The 23,675-nt window shown below is 39.5% G+C and overlaps 1 protein-coding gene across 1 annotated transcript in view; it reads left to right on the forward strand.

Annotated features, from left to right (window-relative positions):
• Nucleotides 1-17,622, forward strand: part of LOC140610124 (uncharacterized) — a 34,902-nt gene extending 17,280 nt beyond the window's left edge. The window contains exon 2 of the mRNA XM_072785757.1: nt 17,388-17,622. The gene's annotated coding sequence lies outside the window, so the exon portion shown is untranslated. The remainder of the gene's footprint in view (nt 1-17,387) is intronic.
• Nucleotides 17,623-23,675: the final 6,053 nt, after the last annotated feature.

Genomic DNA, 23,675 nt, shown 5'->3' on the forward strand with positions numbered 1-23,675 from the left:
GTCTTTTGTAGGACACAGGGCAAAACAACATCATCTGGCAGTGATAGAGTTTCCAGAGGACCTAGGTTTGTGCTATTTGAGGATAAGTTTAGACAGTGGATCTCTCAGAGTTACCCCTTGCTCTATTACATTTCTTTTCAAGTATTTACTAAGCCTTTGGAAAAGACTTAACATCACAGCCTGCTGTTAGTTGTACCCTTGAGCTTGTTCCACTTTCTCTGAGGAATATCAAGCATTCCACAAAGTCACTGCTAGAAACAATGGTGAAAGTCATCTGTGCAAGACAGTGGTGCCCAGTGGCGCTGTATCCTCATAGGAGTGAGAGATGGCAGGGCTATAGCAGGTCCAGAAAGTCGGGGCATCAGAACAGAAGGGATTAACCCTAAGAACACAAGAACTATCTCAGAAATGCAGAAGAACAAGTTTCTGAAGGCTTATGCCATCATAATTTGAACATTAAAATTATGTATGATATTTTGTCATCACTGGCTAGTGAAATAGGATGTATATTCACAACTCTGTACACCTTAGCCAGTCTCCAGGATGGCTCCCAATGATTCTCATTTTGTTGTATTCATGTCCTTCTATAGTCTTCTCTCACAGTGAATCAGAGCTAGTCTATGTGAACAATAGACTATAGCAGAGGTTATAGTGGGTGACTTCAAAAAGTAGGTTGTAAAGGACTTATAACTTCTGCTCTGGTCTCTTGGATTGGCTGCTTTGGGAGAGGCCAGCAGTCATCATATGAAGATTCTTACGCAGCTCTGTGGAGAGGCCCCCAAGAGGAGAAACTGAGGCCTCCACCAACATTGCCAGCACCAACTTGCCAGCCATGTGAGTAAGAAATTGGAAGTGGGTCGTCAAGCCCCATTCAAGTCCTTAGGTGACTGCAGCCCCAGTTGACATCTGACTGAACCTCATGAGAAACCCCTAGCCAGAGCTTCCCAGCCAAGTGGCTCCCACATTCCTGACCCATAAAAACTATAAGATAATAAACGTTTATTATTATTTTAAGCTACTAAGTTTTGGAATAATTTGTTAGGCAGCAATAAATAAAACACTATAGATTCTATAGAATAAATGTCTACATGAAACTCTGCTTAAATAGGTCAGCAAAGTCTTCAGAAAAAGGAACATGAGTTGAGCACAAGTAGGAGCTTGCAGGTGGATGTAAGATAAAGGGGAGTCATTTAAGGCTGAAGGAACAGCTTGACCACAGGGCCAGAAGTAAGAGGGCATAACTTGTTTGAAAAACAACAATCAGTTCAGCATGACTGGGGTGCAGTATGTTTAAAGAATGAGATAGAAAAAGATTAGAAGATTAGACAGGAACCAGTTCAGAAAGAACCTTATATACTATGCCCAGGTGTCTGTCTTTTTTTTTTTTTTAAGATTTTATTTATTTAGGACAACTGAGTGGCTCAGTGGTTGAGTGTCTGCCTTTGGCTCAGGCTGTGATCCTGGGGTTCCGGGATCTAGTTCCACATCAGGCTCCCAACTCAAGGAGCCTGCTTCTCCCTCTGCCTGTGTCTCTGCCCCTCATTCTGTGTCTCTCATGAATTAAAAAAAAAAAAATCTTTTAAAAAATTTTTATATATTCATTTGAGACAGAGAGAGAGAGAGAGCATGAGCAGGGCAAGAGGCACAGGCAGAGGTAAATACAGACTCCCTACTGAACAGAGAGCCCAAGGTGGGGCTGGATCCCAGGACTTGGTGATCATGACCTGAGCTGAAGGCAGATGCCCCCAACTAATTCAGTCACTCAGGTGCCCCAGTGTCTGTCCTTTTATCCTGACGGGAATGAAAAGTCATTGAAGAATTTTTTTAGCAGGCAACTGACATGATCACTTTTAAATTTACAATTTTATTTTTTTTTAAGATTTTATTTATTTATTCATGAGAGAGAGAGAGAGAGAGAAAGAGGCAGAGACACAGGCAGAGGGAGAAGCAGACTCCATGCAGGAAGCCTGATGTGGGACTCGATCCCGGGACTCAAGGATCACCCCCTGAGCAAAAGGCAGACACTCAACCACTGAGCCACCCAGGCGTCCCTAAATTTACAATTATAAATTGTACATTCTAGAGTCATGGCCAAATAGAAGGTGAATTAGAAACAGAGAGGCCATTTAAAAAAACGACTGCAAGTCCAGGTGCTAAGTTATTAGTGCTTGAAGTAAGCCCTTAGCATTGTGAACAAAGAAGGGGAGAATTGATGAGGGAGCTTTTAGGAGGTATAATTTTTAGAATGTGAATTATGAGGAAAGATGTGGAAGCTAGGAGGAGCAAGTTTTGAGCCAGTGAGTTTCAGTGGTCTGTGGTCCAGGTAAGTATGTACAGTGGGCCACTGGAAACACTGGTCTGGCATGGAACCCAAAAAGAAATGCAAGGTCAGGCTGAAGACAAACACTTAAATTTTGAAGGCCTTTTCATGCAAACATCTCTTAATTAAAAAGTAAGCCCATGGGTGAATAAAATCTCAATAAAACTTAGAGTTTTGAGTTTATCTTTCACCAATAGCAAAGCCATTTAGAAATGAGATTTACAGTAAGAACCTGGGATGAGATTGAAGGAAGAGAGTTAGAACCAGGTAGTAAGAATTAACTCAAAGAACGTTATTTTTTTTTTAAGTAAACTCTTCACCCAATGTGGGACTCAGACTCACAACCCTGAGATCGAGAGTTGCATGCTCTACTAGCTAAGCCAGCCAGCCACCCCTTGAAGACCATTTTTTGATATCTTCCAGTTTTGCTGGGAATTCGACCATCAGCAGAACCTGGTGACTAATTTGATATAGAGATTGAAGGATAGGGCAGAGACTAAATAACTATTATTCCTCCTTCCAAATAAGTTTCCTTTTTATTTAGATTTACTTGTTTCATTACCTCTAATATCTTATAGTCTATGCCCCATCTATATCACTGTTCTAAATTTTTTTCAAATTTAATTCTATTTCTGTTTACTTTGCCTATTTTCCAGTAAATCTGTATCAGTTTCATGATTTTCTACTTTCTGTTTTTCCTTTTTCCTCTTTCTGCTTTTTGTGAACAAAAGAAAATAAAATATCTCCCTTTGTTGAATATATAACAAGTGTGGCTTGATATTCTTTATTCAGTATTTTCCAGGTCTCAATTTCATTGTCAATAGTCTTCTAGTTCTTTGAAATTGTTTTTCAACTAATATAGTGATTTTCATCTTTAATTATGGTCTTGAACCTAATACTCTAAGAGTTGGAATTCAACCAATTCACCTAGTTTGACCTGATCTACTTATCCAAGAACCGTGTATTTAGAAATATGCAGATAAATGCAGTGTCCATATCCTTAGCATTTTAAAGATTATAGAAAAAGTAACCTTCAGATCAAATAGTCTTGTAATCAGGTTAAAAACAATTATTGTAAAAAAATGTGATAAAATCCCAGACTTTGAACAGTATTTTTTTCTTTGGTTGTTTCATAAATATTTCTGCCTCTGTAAAAAATTTAATATCAGTGGAATTCATGTCATCTTATTGGTGGAAATAACTGTGGTTTTTTAAAAACTAACCACTTAATTTTTGTTAGCAAGGAAGCCCAGGGAAAGTAATGTTAAAAATGAGTAAATGGAGCTGAGTGTTTTTACCAAAGTGCTTAGTGGTTAGCATGAAGAGATACCACTTAACGTACCTCACTTTTCAACATTTAATTGATAAAAATGGAGGCTTAATAAAGATTTTTCAAGTAACAAAATGTCTAATTAATATTTTAAACTTAGCTTTAGATAAAATTTTTACAGCATAATTAAAGGTACAATTACAGAATTCTAATAGATTTTTTCTAAGATGAAAACATTTTTTCTGATTACATAATTGAGACATGCTCATTTAAAAAAGTTCAGTTAATCTAGGAAAACAGGAAATAAGTTAAATTACATAAACCTCACTAGCCACAGATAAGCATTATTAACATTTTGTGAATTTGCTTCCAACTGTCTCTTCATATATTTATTTGTGTATGCGTACGTGTGCCCATGGTTTGACTTGCATAGGATCATACTCTACATTCTGTTCTGTAAACTGATCCTTTCATTCTGTAGCACATTGTGGACACCTTTCCACATCTATAAATATAGATCTGTTCCAGGTTTCTAAATAGATACATAGAATTATACTCTATATAAATACCTTAATTTAATCAGCTCTTCCCATGCTGTTGAACATTGTTTGTTCCCAAGGTTTTCCCTTAATTAGCAATGCCATAATGAACATCCCCATCATATTTCTTTATTTCCCTTCTCCTTCAAATAAAATATGGCTAGAATCCCCACTCATCAAGGTGGGAAAGATTTATTTCTGGGATTCTTTTCCCCATTGCAGTGAACAAGACCTCTGGGGTTTGAGTGGTCCTGGGACACTGAATTGGGGTTATACTATTAATCCTCCCTTTGTCTGGAGAGAGACAACTCTCCCCAGAGGTCTTTTACACTTCGGGCAGAAAGCAGCCCAGTACTTAGGGTATTAGTGCTTTGTAACCTGTTTCCAAGACATCTTGCAGCCATCCCAACCTGAGTACTGTCCTTTTCTGGATGCTCTGGGAGAGGTAGACACTTGGAAATCCTAAAAATCCCATAACCCCTTCCTAGATTCAGTGCTGTCTTTACATAGGAAGGCTATTTCCTAGAGGGAAAAGGGGGAACTACCACTCAGTATTTCCAGATAAACCTGTAACAACAACTAGACAGTTGACTTTGAAGGAATTACTGAATCTCCTTAAGCCTCAAATGCTTTATCTATAAGATAGCAACAAATAGCAACTCCATCCCACCAATTGTAGAGGCCAAAACACTTAGCTATCTTTAGCTCCTCTCATTCTTTCACTGCCACCTATATTCTGCCTCTTGAACCTTCTAAGTGGATTCAGGATCTGACCACTACTCCCTACCTCTATCATGTCTCACCTGGATTTTTGCAGTAGGCTCCTCACAGATCTCCCTGATTCTGCCCTTGTTCCCCTGTGATCAATTTTGAAGGCAGTAGCCCCTAACTCTTTGAAAAAGGACTATGGCTTTCCATCTAACTTAAGGGAAAAGGCAAAACTCTTAAATTAATCTATAAAGCCCTCCTATAGGATTTAGCCCCACCTCCCCACAACTCTAACCATCGTCTTCTTTAGTCATGCTCTCCTTGCCAAAACACGTCAAGCAGTCCTTTTGCATTTGCTTTTTTCTCTGCCTCCAGTTATCCTCAAGGGTAGCAGTTGTCTTTATTCAAGCATTTGCACAAACTCTTCCCTTTACCGGTATCCCCATACTCTGCTTCATTTTTTTGTTTTCCCACAGCACTTACCACTGACATATTGCATGATAGTATTGGTCTCTTAAATCGCAATGTAAACCTGTTGAAGGAAGGGAGTTGTCTGTTTAGTTTTTGGTGCCTAGAGTAGTGCCTGGCATACCTTAGGGGCACAATAAATATTGCTGAATGAATGAATGAATGAATGGGCAATCATCATGATCATTACCTTTCAGAGTCAGAGTAGGAATTCATTCTGATACTTAGTGCCTACCAAACAGTAAAGACTGAGTAAATATAGATTGTTGATACGTCATCATCCTCATTATGTTTAAACTAGGCTTTGAAGAATAGATTAGAAAAAAAAGGCATTCCAGCAAAGAACTGACTAGATAAGAAGTACTCCAGAGGTAAGTGCGACCTGCAATAAATATTCATGAGAATACTGGATATTGGTGAGAGATAGGGCTGGAAACACAGGGTTGGGGCAGATTGTGGAAGAAATTGAACTCAAAGCTCAGAAACCTAGGTTTGTCCCTAACTGTGGGGAGCCATCCAGGATTTTCAACAAAGAAAGATGTAAGATAATTGGTTTATGAAACTTCTGTGGTGATGATTAGTTATCCTGTGTTGCAAAATGGCATTTTCTAGTTTGTGGGAGGAGGTTTTGTTAATCAGAGAGAACAATGAGTTTCTTTAAAGAAACTCAGCTGAATTTTTGCGAGGTATAGGCTGATAAGACCTGGCCTGCAACCCTATCTAAGACCACCCTCTTTTCATGTATACATAAAACATGCTTCATGTGTGTGTGGGGGGGGGAAGCCTTGGTGATTCACTCTGAGCCAGTCTAAGTTGCCAGCTACCTCCCTTTTCATGATTCTAATTTGTTTATCCTTTGGATTAAGTTTTCTTCAGATCTTGGCTGTGTTTCATGTCTTACTTTTCCACTTTACATGCAATTTCTTACCATGTCTCTCTCCATTACACAACCTTACTTTCAGTTAATATCTTGCCAAAGGGCAGTCCTGGGACCATCAGTATTGGCATTACCTGGGAGCTTGTTAGAAATACAGAATCCTCAGGACCCAGCCCCACTGAATTAGAATCTACACTTTAACAAGATCCTTGATGATTTGTGTGCATATTAAAGTTTAAGAATCACTACCCTTTTTAAAAAAGATTTTATTTATTTATTCATGAGACACACACACACAGAGAGAGAGAGAGAGAGAGAGAGAGAGGCAAAGACACAGGCAGAGGGAGAAGCAGGCTCCATGCAGGGAACCTGATGTGGGACTCAATCCCAGGTCTCCAGGATCACACCGTGGCCTGAAGGCAGCATTAAACCGCTGAGCCACTGGGCTGCCCAAGAAGCACTACCCTTAAGCATTCCTTGACACCAGTGTCTCTCAGGAGCTCCTCATCACCTTAAATAAACATACAGGGTGTTTGTTTTCTAAACAAACTTTCTGGATGAGTCTCCCTAGCATCCTCTCAAACTAGAGAGCTTTCCACACTTTACTTCTGTATAGAAAATCTGAAGCATCAACTGCTCTGAATGTGCAGTGTTTTTCAAGGTAAAATCCTCAGACAACCTACATTTGAATAACCTAGAGGGTTTGTTAAAAATGCAGATTCCTGCCCCCCATCTTATATCTGTTAAATCTGACTCTTTAGCCGGAGAGCAAATCACTTTTTTTTTTTTTTTCAAATCACTTTTTCTACTAACATCTGATACATAATAATCAGAGAATTCCCTGTGGCAGGAACAAATGCAGTTTCTGTCTATACTAACTCCCCCTTCTGCATGCTGAATTCTCTTTCCAGCTCTGACCCCACTTTCTCATCCAGTCCTGCAGTGGGTTATTGGAAATGCAGTAATGACCCCATTGTTATTGCTGTTTTGTAAGAGATTTCACATAAATCTGATCCCTGTCTTTCAAAAGTATGCAATAGCATTCCAGAATTTCATTTTTATTGGTTACCAGTTACTAATAGATGTTCCTATCAAAGAACTTAATGTCTATTTCTCTGCTCTTTGGTATTTTCTATTCTTTATGGTCTTTTTTTATGTAATAAAAAAGAATGCTTTTCTTATGTCTGATGCTTTAAGTCACTGTGTTCCTCTTCACCAGTATCTTATAACAGGACAGCTGGTTTCATAGTCAATCCTGTTGGAAAAGTGCCTGGGAAAAGCAAAGGGGGAATGGCAGATATATTACTCACCACTTAGTGATATTGTATACCTCAACACTATACCATTCTCCAGACCCTGGGAGCTAAGAGGCAGACAAGTGCTGAAGCAGACACCTGGTGCTTGCAGTTTGCTGGTCTACCTCCTTACCCCTACAGACCATATAAAGGCTCCTACCAGTACATGAAGGTCAAATAAAGTGGGTGAAAGAATGGTAGCACTAGTTGCATAACTATTATGAAATTAATTAATTTAATTAATTTCATAATTAAATTACAGTTTTTTTATTTTTATTTTTTTAATTACACAGTTTGAATCTACTTTAATAGATATTAAATGTTAAATTAATTAAAATGACATCTCTTATAAATTAAATTTAAATGAAGACTGAATCTTAATGAAGAGGGACCTGGGTAGAGGGAGAGAAAGAGAGAATAATTTGTATCCCATACTTCTGTATCCATGCCCAACAGTGTTGTTTTGGATTTAAAAAATCCTTCTTTCAAAAAATCAGAAAATCTAAAAGTCTCTTTTCTCTCTCAAAAGGATTCAAGACTTTAAGGGCATTCCTTAATGAGTCCATCTTTATGTAATCTTTTCTGAACCCTCAGCAAACCTCATTCTCGTAGAGCCCCTATAGTGCTTTCTCTTCTTGTTTTCTAGTTCTCTTATTATTTTTTTAAGATTTATTTATTTATTCAAGAGCATGAGAGAGTGCCTGCATGTGTTGGGGAAGAGGCAGAGAGAGAATCTTCAAGCAGACTCCCTGCTAAGTGTGGGGCCTGACACCAGGTTCGATCTCACAACCCATGAGATCATAACCTGAGCAGAAACCAAGAGTCATTTGCCCAACAAACTGAGCCACCCAGACACCTCTCCCTTATTCTTTCTCAATTCATGGTCATATCTGGGTGTCTTCTTCTGGGTTGTATTTCCTTGGCCAGTTATAAATTCCCTTAGGCAGAAACTGAATTTTCCTCTTTGTACATACCAACAAGTATTTATTGTTCTCTATGCTCAGCAAAGTAAGGCACACAAAAACATAAATTATAAACAGAGTTTAGCCTGAAAGAAAAATATTGCCTACACATATCTGTAGCAATTACTCTAAGAGAGTATATAAGCATACAACTACTACAGATGTGAGTTTTGATCCCATACGGTTATGTCCAGGGAGGTGCAAAACCACTGAAAAGGAGTATGGATGCCTTAAAACTATGCAATTTAGCCTTGGGATTGACAGTAAAAATCCCAATGGTCTAGAAAGAGCAGATGACCTCAGTAGAGCTGCTTATATTCAAATGGAAAATGAGGGCAGTGAGTATCTCCAAGCTATCTCCAAGCTATCATGATGAACCAAGGCCAAAGCTATTGGTTCAATTTTCCTGAATTGGGATCCCTGGGTGGCGCCGCGGTTTGGCGCCTGCCTTTGGCCCAGGGCGCGATCCTGGAGACTCGGGATCGAATCACACGTCGGGCTCTCGGTGCATGGAGCCTGCTTCTCCCTCTGCCTATGTCCCTGCCTCTCTCTCTCTCTGTGACTGTCATAAATAAATAAAAATGTTAAAAAAAATTTTTCCTGAATTTCATAATTTCCAGGATTTATGTATGTTCAGGTGGGGAGAAGCACCTGATGATTGGTCATTAATATTAGGCAGGTGAAGCCAGTGCCAAATTTAATTTGATTAAAAAAGTAAAAAGGAGTGAAATTTCTGCATGTCATGAAGCAGCTCATATGGTTACATGAATTATGGTGGTCATAATTGTTTTTGCCTCTCAGTGTCCCTTTATGCGATAATCTTATCTTAATTTTCCTTTAGAAACTCCCCTTATTTCATTCTGAATCCACTTGATTCAGATAGGGCTCTACTCCCAGTCCTGGGAGTGGAGCATGTGACCCAGGTCTGACCAACAGTCACCCAGAATTCTATTTACCACAGTGTTGGTCCTGAGATGGGTATGAACAACTCAAAATAGAAAAGGTGAATTTTAAGAGTTGCTTGAAATTTTCCAGAAGAAATGCTATTTTCCCATTGAGCTCGAGCCTGGGACGATGTGAAGTTGTAGGTTTGAGATGTGTTGGGGGAGGAGGAGGAAAATCACATAAAGCTCAAGAATAAAGCCAACTTAATGGGAAGTAGAACCCCAAAATGGAGAGCAACCAAATCCTCATGATATTGTTGGAACCTTTCGATAGAGCTCCAGTAAAGGAATTTTACTGAAATGTAAGCTACATGAATTACTAAATTTTCTTTTATTATTTAAGTCCATTTGTACTGGGTTTTCTGTAACTTCCAAACAAAAAAATCCTAACTGATACATACATACATTCGAAGGTATGTGGTACTTACTCTAAATGTTTTGGCTGAGAGGAACTAAGGAGCACAATCAGGGCAGGGCCAATCAGGGAAGACTCTCTGAATAAAAGGGAACTTGAATAAATTGGGAAGAGAAAAGGAGAGAGAAAATAGAGAGAGTACATGACTAAAGCTAAGACTGGGAATGAGCACATTGGGTCAGGCATCTGCCTGAGAAGAGGACAAGTGTCAGAGAGTATCTGGATGGGCAGTTAAGTTAGATGGGGTGCGGATAGGTTATGAGAGAGTTGTGAAATTGAGATAAAGGAATTTCATGCAATGAGAGTAGGATGGGGTTGGTGATTAAGGAAGATTAGATTATATGAGTGAACCTGATGTTAGGAAGACTGACTTCCTAAATCCATGCATTAATACGAACTCAAGATACAATGGTAGGATCAGCTCTCGGAAAGCAAAGACAGAAGGGATAGAAATGAAAACCATTTAAAGGGCAAAACTGTCTGTATTTCTGCAATGAAGATAATATTTTGAAAATTTTTACTTATATCCCTCCATCTTAATTGCCACCATCCCAGGCCAGGTCATCATTAGATCTCACCTGGATGGATGACTGAAATTGCTTCTTAAATGATTTTCCAACCCTTCATTGTTGTATCCTCCTCCTCTGAGTTAGGGATCCCCAAGACTACCTGCCCCATGTTCAACAATTTGCTAGGAAGACTCATAGGGCTCAGAATAGAGTTGTACTCATGGCTATCTATGATTACAGCGAAAGAATTCAAAGCAAAAACTGCAAAGAGAAAAGGCACATGAGGCAAAGTCCAGGGGAAACAAGGCTCACCCTTCTAAGAAGCTTCTCCCACTAGTGTCACACAGGATATGCTTAATTTCCCAGGGCAATGGGTTATGACAACACATGTGAAATGTTGTCAATCAGGGAAGCTTGTTTAAAACTCAGTGACTGCGGATTTTATTAGGGCTCGTCACACAGGCATCCTCTGCCTAGCAGGTACAAATGCTTGAGAGTATCAAAGCAGGTGTCCAGCATAAAGCACATTGTTTGTACACACAGTTTAAGCAAAATGAGGCATTCTTACCATTTGGATGGTGGGGATCCTTCGAAAATCTGAGTTTGCAAACATGAGCCAAGGACCAATCTTATAAGACAGACTTTCAAAAGATAGCAGGCTGGCTATGCTAACTCTTTTCTGCACATCTTCCAATCCATTCTCCAGTCAATAACCAGAAAGAACCATCTGAAAATATAAATCAAATTATGTCTATTGTACTCAGACTGCAGTTGAAACTCTAACATGATCTACAAGTCCCCAGCATGATGTTAACACCTCCTTCTCCCACAAACTCATCCCCAGCCACCTTCCTCTTCATCACCCTCTGACCTCTAAGTTTCTAAAACATCATGCCCAACAGAGCATTCTACAATAACAGAAATATTCTTCTGCAATGTCCAGTTGCCATTGGTGTCCACCAACTACATGTAGCTATTGAGCCCTTAAAATATGAATAATGCAACTGAGGAAATTAATTTTAATTTTTACTTAATTTTAGGGGGATGCCTGGGTGGCTCAGTTAGTTAGCATCTGCTTTTGGCTCAGGTCATGATCTTAGGGTCCTGGGATGGAGCTGCATCAGGCTCCCTGCTCAGCAGGGAGTCTGCTTCTCCCTCTCGCTCTACCCCTCCCCCCTGCTTGTGAGGGCTCTCTCTCTCTCTCCTCTCTCTCTCTCTCTCTCAAATAAATAAATAAAAATCTTAAAATTTTTTAAAATTTAATTTTAGTTATTTTAAATTTAAATAGCCACATGTGGCTAGTGGCCACTATATTGGGCAGTGCAGTTCTAGAACATATTGAGCTTTTCCCATTTTAAGGCCTTTTGCTGTATGGGAAATTATCTTGATGGCAATGGTAAACATCAATTATACTATCAGGCAGGATATCCCAAAACTTATAGAACAGAAGCACTCTGTTAAAATGCTTGAGTCACATAGTTTATTTACTTAAAATACATAGTGTAAAGTAAGAGAAAAGAGATGGGGGGGATAAGTTAACACACTATTAGGAAACAGTATGAGAGAAGTGAAAGATCATGCTATTTCAATCCTGGGTTATGTAATGTTTGTATGTCCTACATCTCTCTGCTGCATCAGCCTTCTCTGCTGATGGACCAGAGTTGAAGTTCAAGCAAGGAAGACTACAAACAGAAGGTATCGTAGGCCAAAGACATACCAGAAAGACATGGAGCCAAGTACACCTTGCCGATAGCTGTGGCTTCCCAATTAACCTGCTGAACAGCTATGGGTTTTATTTGAGCCGGGGGTTTATGTGTTTGGGGCAGAGGACCAAAATTGTTACTACTAATGAGTGACTGGATTATGGTGCTCTAAATATTAAGTGCTCATCTATATTTAGTGTATCCTGGGCATTAAATATCTCATATATTTAATTTGTCATGAATATTTAGTGCTTAGGTGTCTCATGTAAATTTAGTGCCTCTCAAATATTACTCATGGTCCTTTAATTTCTTTCTATCTGCATTTAACACATATGTGCTCTACCCACTAACTACGTCTCTATATTTAATATATGAGTTTCTTCTATTCCATGTTTTTTCTTTTCCTCTACATAATAACTCAATATTCTCAAACAGTATAGCAAATGCAGATTATACCTCTGCATATGTTTCTTTTTGTATAGTCACCTTCCTCTGGCTCATCCCATAACAAGCTCCTATATCCTTTAGGTCTCAGTAGAAATGTCAACTCCTCTGAAAGGCCTTCTCTGATCACCCATCTGTTGGTGTGTACCCCAGTCCCCTGGCCCAATTCATAGCTGAAGCCCTTAACCTAATGTGACTGTATTTGGTGATAGGGTCTTTAGAGAAGTAATTACAGTTAAATGAGGTCATAAGTGCATAAGTGCAATCCTAATACAATAGGACTGGTCAGTATCCTTATAGGAAGAGGAAGAGATGCCAGATACTTCTTTCTCCTTGCATACACACAGGAAAGGCCACATGAAACACAGCAGAAAGGTAGCTGTCTACAAGCCAGGAAGAGAGCTCTCACCAAATACCAACCCTGATGGCATCTTAATCTTGGATTTCTGGCCTGGGAAGTTCTGGGTTGCCACCTGTACTTCTGACTGGCTAAAAATCAGAGGTTCCTACAACCTTTTCCTCAGGTTTGATAATTCACTGTAACAGCACACAGAACTCAAGAAAACTTTACTTACTCTTCCTTGTTTATTATAAAAGATACAACACAGAAACAGTCACATGGAAGAGAGGCATAGGGGAAAAATACAGGAAAAGGTTACAGAGATTCCATGCCCTCTCTGCATGTCCCACCCTCTCCATATGTGCATATGTCCACTAACCCAGCAACTCTCCAAATCCCACCATTTAGGGTTTTTATGGAGGGTTCATTATGGAGCCATGGTTGATTAAATCACTGGCCATTGGTGACTAACTCAACACCCAGCCCCTGTTCTCTCTGGGAGGTCAAGGAGCAGGGTTGAAAGTTCCAGCCTTCCAATCATGCCTTGGTCTTCCCAGCAACAAACCCCCAAGGCTTTCTAGTCTATTCTATTAGTCTATACAATCTGTCCTTAAGCTACTACCACACTCTTGATGGCTCTAGCTGTATCACAAGGTTTGTAATCAGGGAATCCGTCCTCTGACTTTGTTCTTTTTTTAAACAAAATTTTTAATCCACTTTCTCAAATTATCCATGGTGGGGGGGGGTCCCCACCTCAGTGACACTGCAAAAATACATACTTCATAACAATTCTTTCTAATGAGAACTAGTCTTCTTTGTAAATTCTTGGGTGCCTAGGAATAGCAGTCCTTGTATGGAATCACTGCATGTCCTTTATTTTCCATAGACCCAACTCTTACAATAGAATTAGAGTTCGCAGTGTTCTAGTATTTTATGCAAGCTGGTTTACCTGGTTGAGAAGTCTGGATTAAGTTTAATTTAGGTAACTCCTTTAGTTTGGCTTATCAGACTCTGTTAGTTTGCCCAGAATTCAGAACAGAACAAACATGTTCAAAACAAGCTGTTTGGGATTTTTTTTTTTCCAGGCAGGAATGCTACACATTCAAGGTTAGTTTAATAAAAAAACAAAAATCAATGGGAAGAAAAACTATGACAGAAATTGAAGGCAAACCTTGATACTAAGGCAGAGACTTACTGTTTTGTCTCTGTAAATGATAAAAAGAGAATCAAACTTATTTCAGTGTGGTCTTTGAGATTCTCCTTTTTAGGTTACATAGAAGAAAAATTATAGTTGGAGAAACGTCTTAGTGTTTTGCTGTTCTCCTAACTGAGGTAGGGTGGGGTAGTAAGAAAGAATGTTGGACTGTGTCTAAGGAGGTCTGGCTTCTAGTGGGATTTTGCCATGGGAACTAAGTCACTGGCTCTTGGAGTTTCAGTTTCCTCAACCATGTGTTGAAAGAACTGTTGGATCTCTAAGAACTCTAGCATCTATAATAATATTATAGAATGTAATATTTCTTATTATTCTCTAATTTTCAGAAAATGTTATATAACTATTATTAGTATTAATGTTTTGTCTGATAAATTGTAAGGTCCTAGAAACATCACATACAGTTTGCTATCCCTCATAATTCAGGAGTATGACTTTCATAAATTAAATAAATATTTGTAAGAAGGGAGAATGAGTTATCTTTTTTGTCTGAAGATCATTTTTCTTTTTTTTTTTTTTTTGAAGATCATTTTTCAATGATAATTGTTTCTTTTTTTGTTGAGGTAAATACTCTTTGGTTAGGTTATAATGATTATATTATAGAAATGATGTTACCCCTCCTATTTTGTCCAATTAAAAATAATTTGTGGAAAGGGGCACCTGGGTGGCTCAGTCAGTTAAGTGTCTGCCTTTGCTTCAGGTCATGATCCTGGGGTCCTGGGATCCAGCCCACCCCTACCCCCTGCTCAGCAAGGAGTCTGCTTCTTCTCTCTCTCCCTCTGCCCCTCTCCTTGCTTGTGTGCTCTCTCTCTCAGATGAATAAATAAAATCTTAAAAAAATAACTTGTAAGTTATTTTATAATATAAAAACCTAGAAGCAATTCATTATGCTAATATTTTGTAATACTGCTTTTTATGGTAAATTAACTCTCAGGGAAAATTTCATATGAACACTTGATGTAATTGGTAAAAGGCTAATAATATGATGAATCAGGATTATTTACCATGTGTGACTATATTAATCGGGCCCCCACAGTTTCAAATGTCAGAAGATGCAGCTCATACTGGTTCAACCAAAAAAGAAAACATATTTGACTCATGAATCTGAAAAGATCAGACTTGGCTGAATCCACGGCTGAATGATGTCATCAGGACTTAGTCTTACTCTTTGCATTTTTTGTTTTTTTCTCTATTGGCTCCATTCTGGGTCCAGCTCTTCATTTACAGTGATAAGTCTGCTAACAGCCCCAAGCTTACATTCTTTCCTCTCTGCAATCCTGATGTTAGGACAATGCCTCTTTCAGAACAGGTCAAAGGATTTCCAGAGTTAAGTTGCACTGTTTGGGCATGAATGAGGAGAGACCTGTACTTGTCATTGTTCTAGGTATATTGAATACACTGATTGGCTAGGCCTGGGTCAGGTACCCACAATGGAGTTTAGGGATAACATTTAGCTTCTCCTGAATCCCATGGACTGAGAATGATAGTGGGGTGTTGAAAACCTGGGGACTCTCAGGCAGAAGGTGCAATGGATGATGGACAGGTAAGAGCAGTGGGGAACCACAACAAAACTATCAAAAAATTCTAATTCTCCAAAACGAAACTATTTTTAAGTCTGCTTTTGTATAAAAGTAATTAACTGAGAGGTCAACTCTAAACAAATTTGTTTCTAACTTTTCTAATTTTCAGAAATTTGAACTTTCTGAAGTTGTACATCAGAGGTTTGTATATTGTAGTTTTAATGTGAAAGTTGACTCATGTCAGTTATGAATTACAAAGCTGCACGTGACAGTTCTAACTACAGTTGCTTAAATAGATAAGAGTTATTATTTTTATTTAAGAGGGAGGCAACACCTGGGTGGCTCAGTCAGTTAAATGTTTACCTTCAGCTCGCGTCACGATCCTGGAGCCCTGGGATCAAGCCCCATATCCAGCTCCCTGCTCAGGAAGGAGTCTGCTTCTCTTCCTCTCCCTCTGCTCTGCCTCCCCCCCCCACCATGTGTGTGCACTCTCTCTCTCTCTCTCTCTCAAATCAATCAATCTTTTAAAAAAAGAGAAAGAATGTAAGCAGAGGTAGGGGAGAGGCAGATGGAGAGAGAGAATCCCAAGCAGACTCTGTGCTGAGCACAGAATCCAATGTGAGGCTCAATCCCATAATCCTGAGATCATGACCTGAGATGAAATCAAGAGTTGTACACTTAACTGACTGAGCAGCCCAGGTGCTCCCATAAGGGTTAATTTTTAAGAAGTCTAGAGACAGGTTGTTGCTGGCATTAGTTTGGTGCCTTATGGATGTGAGTCTCTTGAAATTTTCTTTGTGGCCCAGAATGGCTGCTAGAATTTTGACTTTGACCTTCATGTCTAGGTTGGCAGTAGGGGAAAACAGGAGAGTACAAAAGGGCAAGAACTTGCTTGGTGTGTTTATTTACTTTTTTCTGTGTGATTTTCAAGAGTACAATCAGATGTCCCAATCAACACTTTTGCATACATTTTATTCATCACGTGGTCACATATTATCTTCTATGGAGGCTAAGAAAAATAGCATTTTATTTGTGTTCAGTGCCACCCCAAATTAAACCAGGCTGCATTACTAAGTAGAAGGGGGATAATGGATATTGAGTGGCTGTGTAAGTCAGCTTGGGCTGCTATAACAAAATATCATAGACTGGGTGGCTTAAACAGTCGATATTTACTTCTCAGTTCTGGAGGCTGGGAAGTCCAAGATCAAGGTGCTGAATTATTTAGTTCCCTGGTGAGGGCTGTCTTCATGGCTTGCAGATGGCCCCCTTCTTGTGTTCTCACATAGCAGAGGGAGAGCTCTGGTCTCTTCTTGTAAAGACACTATCACATCATGAGGCCCCATCCTCATGACCTCATCTAAACCTAATTTTCTTCTAGCTCCAAATACCATTAATTTGGTAGATAGAGCTTCAACATATGAATTTTCGGGAGACACAGACATTCATATTCTACACTTGCCCCCCCCCCTCAAAATTTGTGTTCTTCTTGCATTCAAAATCCATTCATTCAATCCTAATAGTCCCCAGAGTCTTAACGCATTCTAGCATCAATTCTCAAGCCTAATATTCAAAGATACATCTAAATATCATCTAAATCAGATGTGGGTGAGGTATGATTCATCCTGAGGTAAAATTCCTCTCTAGTTATGAACCTACAAAACCAGATAAGTTATATGCTTCCAAACTACAATGGTTTGCCTATGGCACAGGCATAGGATAGAACATTCTCCTTCCAAAAGAAAGAAATTAGAAGGAAGAAAAAGGCGTCAGAGCCCAAGTAATTCTAAAATCCTCAGTAAGGCAAATAGCATTAGATCCTGATGGTTGAGAATAATCCTTTTTTGTTGGATGCTCTGCTTTCAGACCCAGTAAGGTGGTAGTCCTGTTTCTCCAGCTTTGCCAGGTAAGAATCATACTCCCTAAGCTCTGGGGGGCCTTGCCCCCAGGCTTCAAGTGGTTGCTGTCTGGTGTACTGAACTGAAGCAATAATCACTACCCTCCCCTCCTCTACATACACACACACTGAAACTGAAGAGGCAACCCTCATGATCTGTGAATCACCTTTGTGGTTATTCCTTCTTTGTCTTGAAGAATAGCACATGTTTGCACCTGCAGAGCTCTATGGTCCAGCCCTGTAGGAGCTAAGAAGTCTAATGGCCTTCCTTCACTTTATTTTGGGGTGGCTGATTAAGTCTGTGGTTCACATCCATACTAATCAAACTATTGTTTGGTCACATGCTTGTGTTCTCTTCAGAACAATTGTGCATGCTCTCTCTCTCTCTCTCTCTCTCTCTTTCAGTATTAATAGGCTGAAAATTGTCTAAATCTTTAAGTTCTGATTAATTTTCGCTTAACTTCTTGGATTCATTCTCTTTTGTATTTTACTCTAAGCAGTCAGGAGGAAACGAACTGCCCCTAAAACACCTTGCTTAGAAATCTCCTCAGTAGCTTGCAAGTTGTGCCTTCTGCAAAACACTAAAATATAGTTCAGCCAAGTTCTTTTGCCATTTTCTTTTAAGATTTTATTTATTTATTCATGAGAGACACAGAGAGAGAGAGACAGAGACATAGGCAGGGGAAGCCTGATGTAGAACTCAATCCCAGGATCCCGGGATCATGACCTGAGCCAAAGGCAGACACTCAAACACTGAGCCACCCAGGTGTCCCTCTTTTGACACTTTATAAGGAGGATCACCTTCCCTCTGTTGTCTGATAATATGTCCCTCATTTCTTCTGAGATGTCACCAAAATGGCCTTTCCCATCCATATCTTAACATTCTTTTGATGATTATTTATGTATTCTCTAAAAAGATAGAAGCTTCTTCTCCAGCTCTCCCCTTTTCTTCGTCGGTCTTCACCAGAATCATTTCCCTTAACAGCCATATTTCTATGTACATCCAAACTCCTCTAGCCTCAACCCATTATCCAGTTCTAAAGCCATTCCATGTTTTTAGCTGTTTGTTACAGTAGCACAGTACCAAAGTCTGTATTAGTCTCCAGAAAAACAGAGCCAATAGGATGGAGATATACTGGATGGGTGGGTGGGAAGGGAGGTATATTTATTATATGGAATTGGCCTGTAGGCTGAGAAGTCCCACCACCTGTAGTGGCAAACTGGAGACCCAGGAGAGTCAATGGTATAGTTTCTGTCCTCGTCCACAGACGTGAGAACCAGGAGAGTTGATGGTGTAAGTTCCAGTTTCAGTCTGAGTCAGAAGGCCCGAGAAGACTAATATTCCAGTTCAAAGGCAGATATCAAATTCTTTCTCAGACTTTTTTGTTCTATTTAGGCCTCCAATGGATTGGATGAGGTCCACCCATGCTGGGGAGGGCTCTCTGCGTTACCAATTCAAATGTTAATCTCATCTGGAAACACCCTCATAGACACACCCAGAATAATATTTAACCAACTATCTGGACATAGTGCCCAGTCAAGTTGACACATACAATTAATCATCATAGTGGCATAGCAGTTTCTGCCACAAAGATATTAATGAAAACACTGTAATTTAATTTCTTTCCCTTCTGTTTTATCTGATTTCTCATTATATATATATAAAACATTATAGAGATATTAGATATTATACAGATGAAGAAAAAGAAATGTTTAATTCCAAGCAAAAAATTTCTCCTATCTCAGTGTATTTTGTATCAACTCTAGTGTCTTTTATGTTTTTTGCCTATAGTCCATTAAAACAGGATCATTCACCATATTTCATTTTGTGAAATTTTTCTACTGAAAATATTTATGCTGAACATTTTTTCTGCTATAAAATATTCTCCTGTGACATTTTAAATGACTGTATAATAGTCTATTGAATGGATATATCATATTTTTCAGTCAATCCCCTATTGTTGAACAACTAGGTGATTTCCAATTTTTCACTTTTATAAGCAACTCCATTACACTCTTGTTATTTCGTAATGTTTAGTTACAAAAGCAATATTGCTCTCTCTGTAAAGTGATAGAATTAAAAAAAATAGAAACCAAAGTTCCCTATTTCTATTCACCAGCATTTGTATTTCCCACCATTCCTATTCCCCATGATATAACCACTGTTAATAGTTTACTGTGGGGGATGCGTGGGTGGCTCATCAGTTGAGCGTCTGCCTTTTGGCTCAGGGCGTGATCCTGGAGTCCCGGGATCAAGTGCCGCATCAGGCTTCTTGCATGGAGCCTGCTTCTCCCTCTGCCTATGTCTCTGCCTCTGTGTCTCTCATGTATAAATAAATAAAATCTTAAAAAAAAATAGTTTACTGTGTATCCTTCTGAACTCTTCTGTTTTCTGATTCCTTTTTTCCTTTTCCTTCCATTCTGCTCTTTTCATGCTCAGCCTCAAGCCTCCTCATTTTCCTTAATTGCTGCTTTTACTCTGGGAAGCTAGGCAAACATACATATTAGAATTTTGCTTGAATTTAGACAAAAATAATTCATAAGTAAAGGTCTCATACTTTTGATTAAAGAGCATGGGGGTGCCTGGGTGGCTCAGTGGTTGAGTGTCTGCCTTTGGCTCAGGTTGTGATCCTAGGGTCCTGGGATTGAGTCCATCATCAGGCTCCCCACAGGGAGTCTACTTCTCCCTCTGCCTATGTCTCTGCCTCTCTCTCTGTGTCTCTCGTGAAGACATAAATAAATCTTAAAAAAAAGAAAAAGCATGAACTTGACAGGTTACCTTTTTTGTCTTGCATGTTGGCTGCTACTGGGCCTACTAAACCTGTCTCTCAGTATGAACTGGGTCAGGCAGTTGGAAAAATAAATCTTCAAATAAGTAAAAAAAATAAAAATAAAAAATCTTAAAATAAGTAAGGTGAGGGATGCCTGGGTGGCTCAGCGGTTTAGCGCCTGCCTTTGGCCCAAGGTGTGATCCTGGAGTCCCGGGATTGAGTCCCACATCGGGCTCCTTGCATGGAGCCTGCTTCTCCCTCTGCCTCTCTCTGGGTCTCTCACGAATAAATAAATAAAATCTTTTTTTTTTTTAAAGAAACATTTTAATATTACCTTCTCATGTGTTCACACAATTGATCATGAAGGGAAAACTCTGTAAAATAGGAGATCAGCAATTAAAGATTTTTAAAGTATATTCATCCATTCAGTAAAAATTTTCTGAGTGCCTGTCATGTACTGGGCACTATAGAGATACTGGGAAGATAAAGACAAAACTCAAAGCTCTTCACCCTCTTTTTTAAGGCTTTCACAAACACTACTACAGTGTATTTTATTGTCTTCTTTGCCTGGATTCTCTCTTCATTTGGTCTCTCAGAGATGTGTGGCAGTGAACCCCATTCTCTGTGGTTAATACACTGGCACCTGAGCCTCTGTGTATTTCTCTGTGCATTTTCTTGTCACCATAAGTATAGTTATGCTCTAGCAGCTGCAGCAGCATTTAGCTCAAAAGAGGGAAGTCCTCTGGCTGCCTATGTAGGTGGATATCTAGGGCACTTGGACTCCCTCCCTTTCAGTAAAATTAAGTCCAGATATCTGGCATTGCAATTCACACCATTATCTAAAGAAGCTCACCCTTTCCTTCCCTTCCCCTCCCTCCTTCCTCCCTTCCTCCCTTCCTCCCTTCCTCCCTTCCTCCCTCCCTCCCTTCCTTTTCTTTCTTCTTTTTCTTTCTTTTTTCTTTCTTTCTTTCTTTCTTTCTTTCTTTCTTTCTTTCTTTCTTTCTTTCTTTCTTCTTTTTTTCTTCTTTCTTTCTTTCTTCTTTCTTTTCTTTCTTTCTTTCTTTCTTTCTTTCTTTCTTTCTTTCTTTCTTTCTTTCTTTCTTTCTTTCTTTCTTTCTTTTTTCTTTCCTCTTCCACTTCCTCCTCCTTCTTCTTCAAGGGAGGGGGAGAGGGAGAGGGAAAGGGAGAGAGAGAGAATCTTAAGCAGGCTCCCCCACCAAAGCAGAGCCCGGTGCAGGGCTTGATCTCACAACCCTGAGATTAGGACCTGAGCCAAAATCAAGAGTTGCACACTTAACCAACTGAGCCACCCAGGCACCCCCTTCTTTTTTAACATAAAAATTTCTGAAATGCTAAGAGTTTGGTTTGGGTGAAAGAGAAGTTTGGAATGTTTTTAATCCTGTGCTCAGTGTTATTGGTAATATTAGAAGAGCAGCAGAGCCATGAATCCAGTCATACTCTTGGCTAAAGCAGCCTATCCTGACTTAAGTACTCCTCACATGAAAAAAGACCCAGGGCTTTAGTTGACAGTGAATGAAACCTGAGCCACTGAGGTGACCTGACTGCCAAAAGAAGCAAATGTGATCTGAACCAGCATTAATAGGAGGCTGAAGGCTGGGACAAGTAAGGCAATAGTCCCAGAATACACTCTGGAGTGGTCAGATCATACCTGGAGGATGGTGTTTCCTCCTGGGCTCCACATTTTAAGAGTAACGTCGACAAGCTGGAATATGCCCCAGTTGGGCAACAGGATGATGAATGGCCTACAAACTACATACTTTGAGGAATAGTAGGAGGAACTGGGGTAGTTTACCCTGGAAACTAGAAGGCATGTAGATGTGGGATAACCATTATCAAATATCTGGAGGGCTATCATGTAGAAGTGCTAAACCCTCAATGTAATCTCAGCAAGTACAACTTAGACCAAGGGGTATATATTACAAAGTGGCTGATCTGGTCTCCATAAAAGGGAGAATTTTCTCGCCTTATGAATATCCAGAAAATAGCAGCTTTGCAAGGTAGTGACTTTACCTTAAAAGGGGGTGTTGGAATGGCAGCTGGCTGACCAAATATCAGAGGACTCATGAACAGGATGGGAAGTTTGGAGAGATGATCTGATCTATGAGCCATTCAGAATCAAAGGTTCTAATGACAGAAGCTTAACAAGGAAGGAAGTATTAGTACTTTTCCCCTTCAACTCCATATAAGTATTAACTATAGAAACTAGGTTAAACTTGATTCTAAGACCAGATATCAAAGTTTTGAGGATGAAAAGAAACAAAAAGCCATAGGAAATTAATGTTCTCCTAGCGGTTGAGGATTTTGTGTATAAAAGGTTGAATGGTGTTTGTTAGTTTTTTCCAAAGCAAACCAAATGATTGTTTTTTCTACCTTTAAGATGCTTTAGAGCCCTGGTATGCTCTCTTTCTCATCAAACTTACAGTCCTCTTAATACGTTGTTTTCATTTTAATATATTATTACACTCTGCAAGATCACTCTTAACTTATGCAATAGTATTTCCGGGAATGGCAGTCTGTATCCACATGTCAAAGAACCAGCCCTGTGGAACAAGTAGTGTTTCAAGCTTATTAATTATTAATAATGAGGTAGCATCCAGTAAAATGTGTGCATTGAGATAGCTTGGCTCTTCCCCATAATTAGTGAGGTGAGTAGGCTGGGAATGATCATTCCTATGTTATCATTGTAGAAACTGAGTCAAAGAGCAGCTGGCCTACCATGATCATGGGTGGAGCTGGCACTAGAATCCAGAACTTCTGACATCTAGTCCAGTGCTCTTTTCAATTGTTTTTAATAGTAAAGGCTACTGTTCTTTCCTAATAAGGGGTTGAGAGACTAACTTAAATGAAGAACACTGCTTTTTCTCTTTTAACTACAGTGATTCTTTAGAGGAAGGCAGATTGCTTTGGCCACAGACTTGGCTTTTAACTTTAATGCTGTCCCTAGTTCATTTTACATATAAAAATAGTCTCTAGCAAACATCACTATTGATGTCTGATGATACTTGACCCTTTTCTTGAAATATTGATTATAACACTCCAAATAAAAATCTTATGGATGTATACAGGACGTTTGTCAAATGGGGTAGATTTGACTGGGTGGTGCAGGAAAATGCTAAGGAGCTTAGGCTGAGTCAGAGAGATCTAGGTTTAAATCTGTTAGGCTACCTATTGGCTCATCTCATGGAGCCTCAGAATCCTTACTGGTAAAAATGGGAATAATAATGAGACCTGCCTTTTTTTTTAAGATTTTATTTATTTATTCATGAGAGACACACACAGAGAGAGTCAGAGACATAAGCAGAGGGAGAAGCAGGCTCCATGCAGGGAGCCCAATGCGGGACTCCATCCCGGGATTTCAGGATCATGCCCTGAGACAAAGGCAGATGCCCAACTGCTGAGCCACCCAGGTGTCCCTAGACCTGCCTTTCTGGGTTGCTAGGAGGATTAGATGAGATAATATGTGTA

This window comes from Canis lupus, chromosome 19 (genome assembly GCF_048164855.1).
Source record: "Canis lupus baileyi chromosome 19, mCanLup2.hap1, whole genome shotgun sequence".
Classification (NCBI taxonomy): domain Eukaryota; kingdom Metazoa; phylum Chordata; class Mammalia; order Carnivora; family Canidae; genus Canis; species Canis lupus.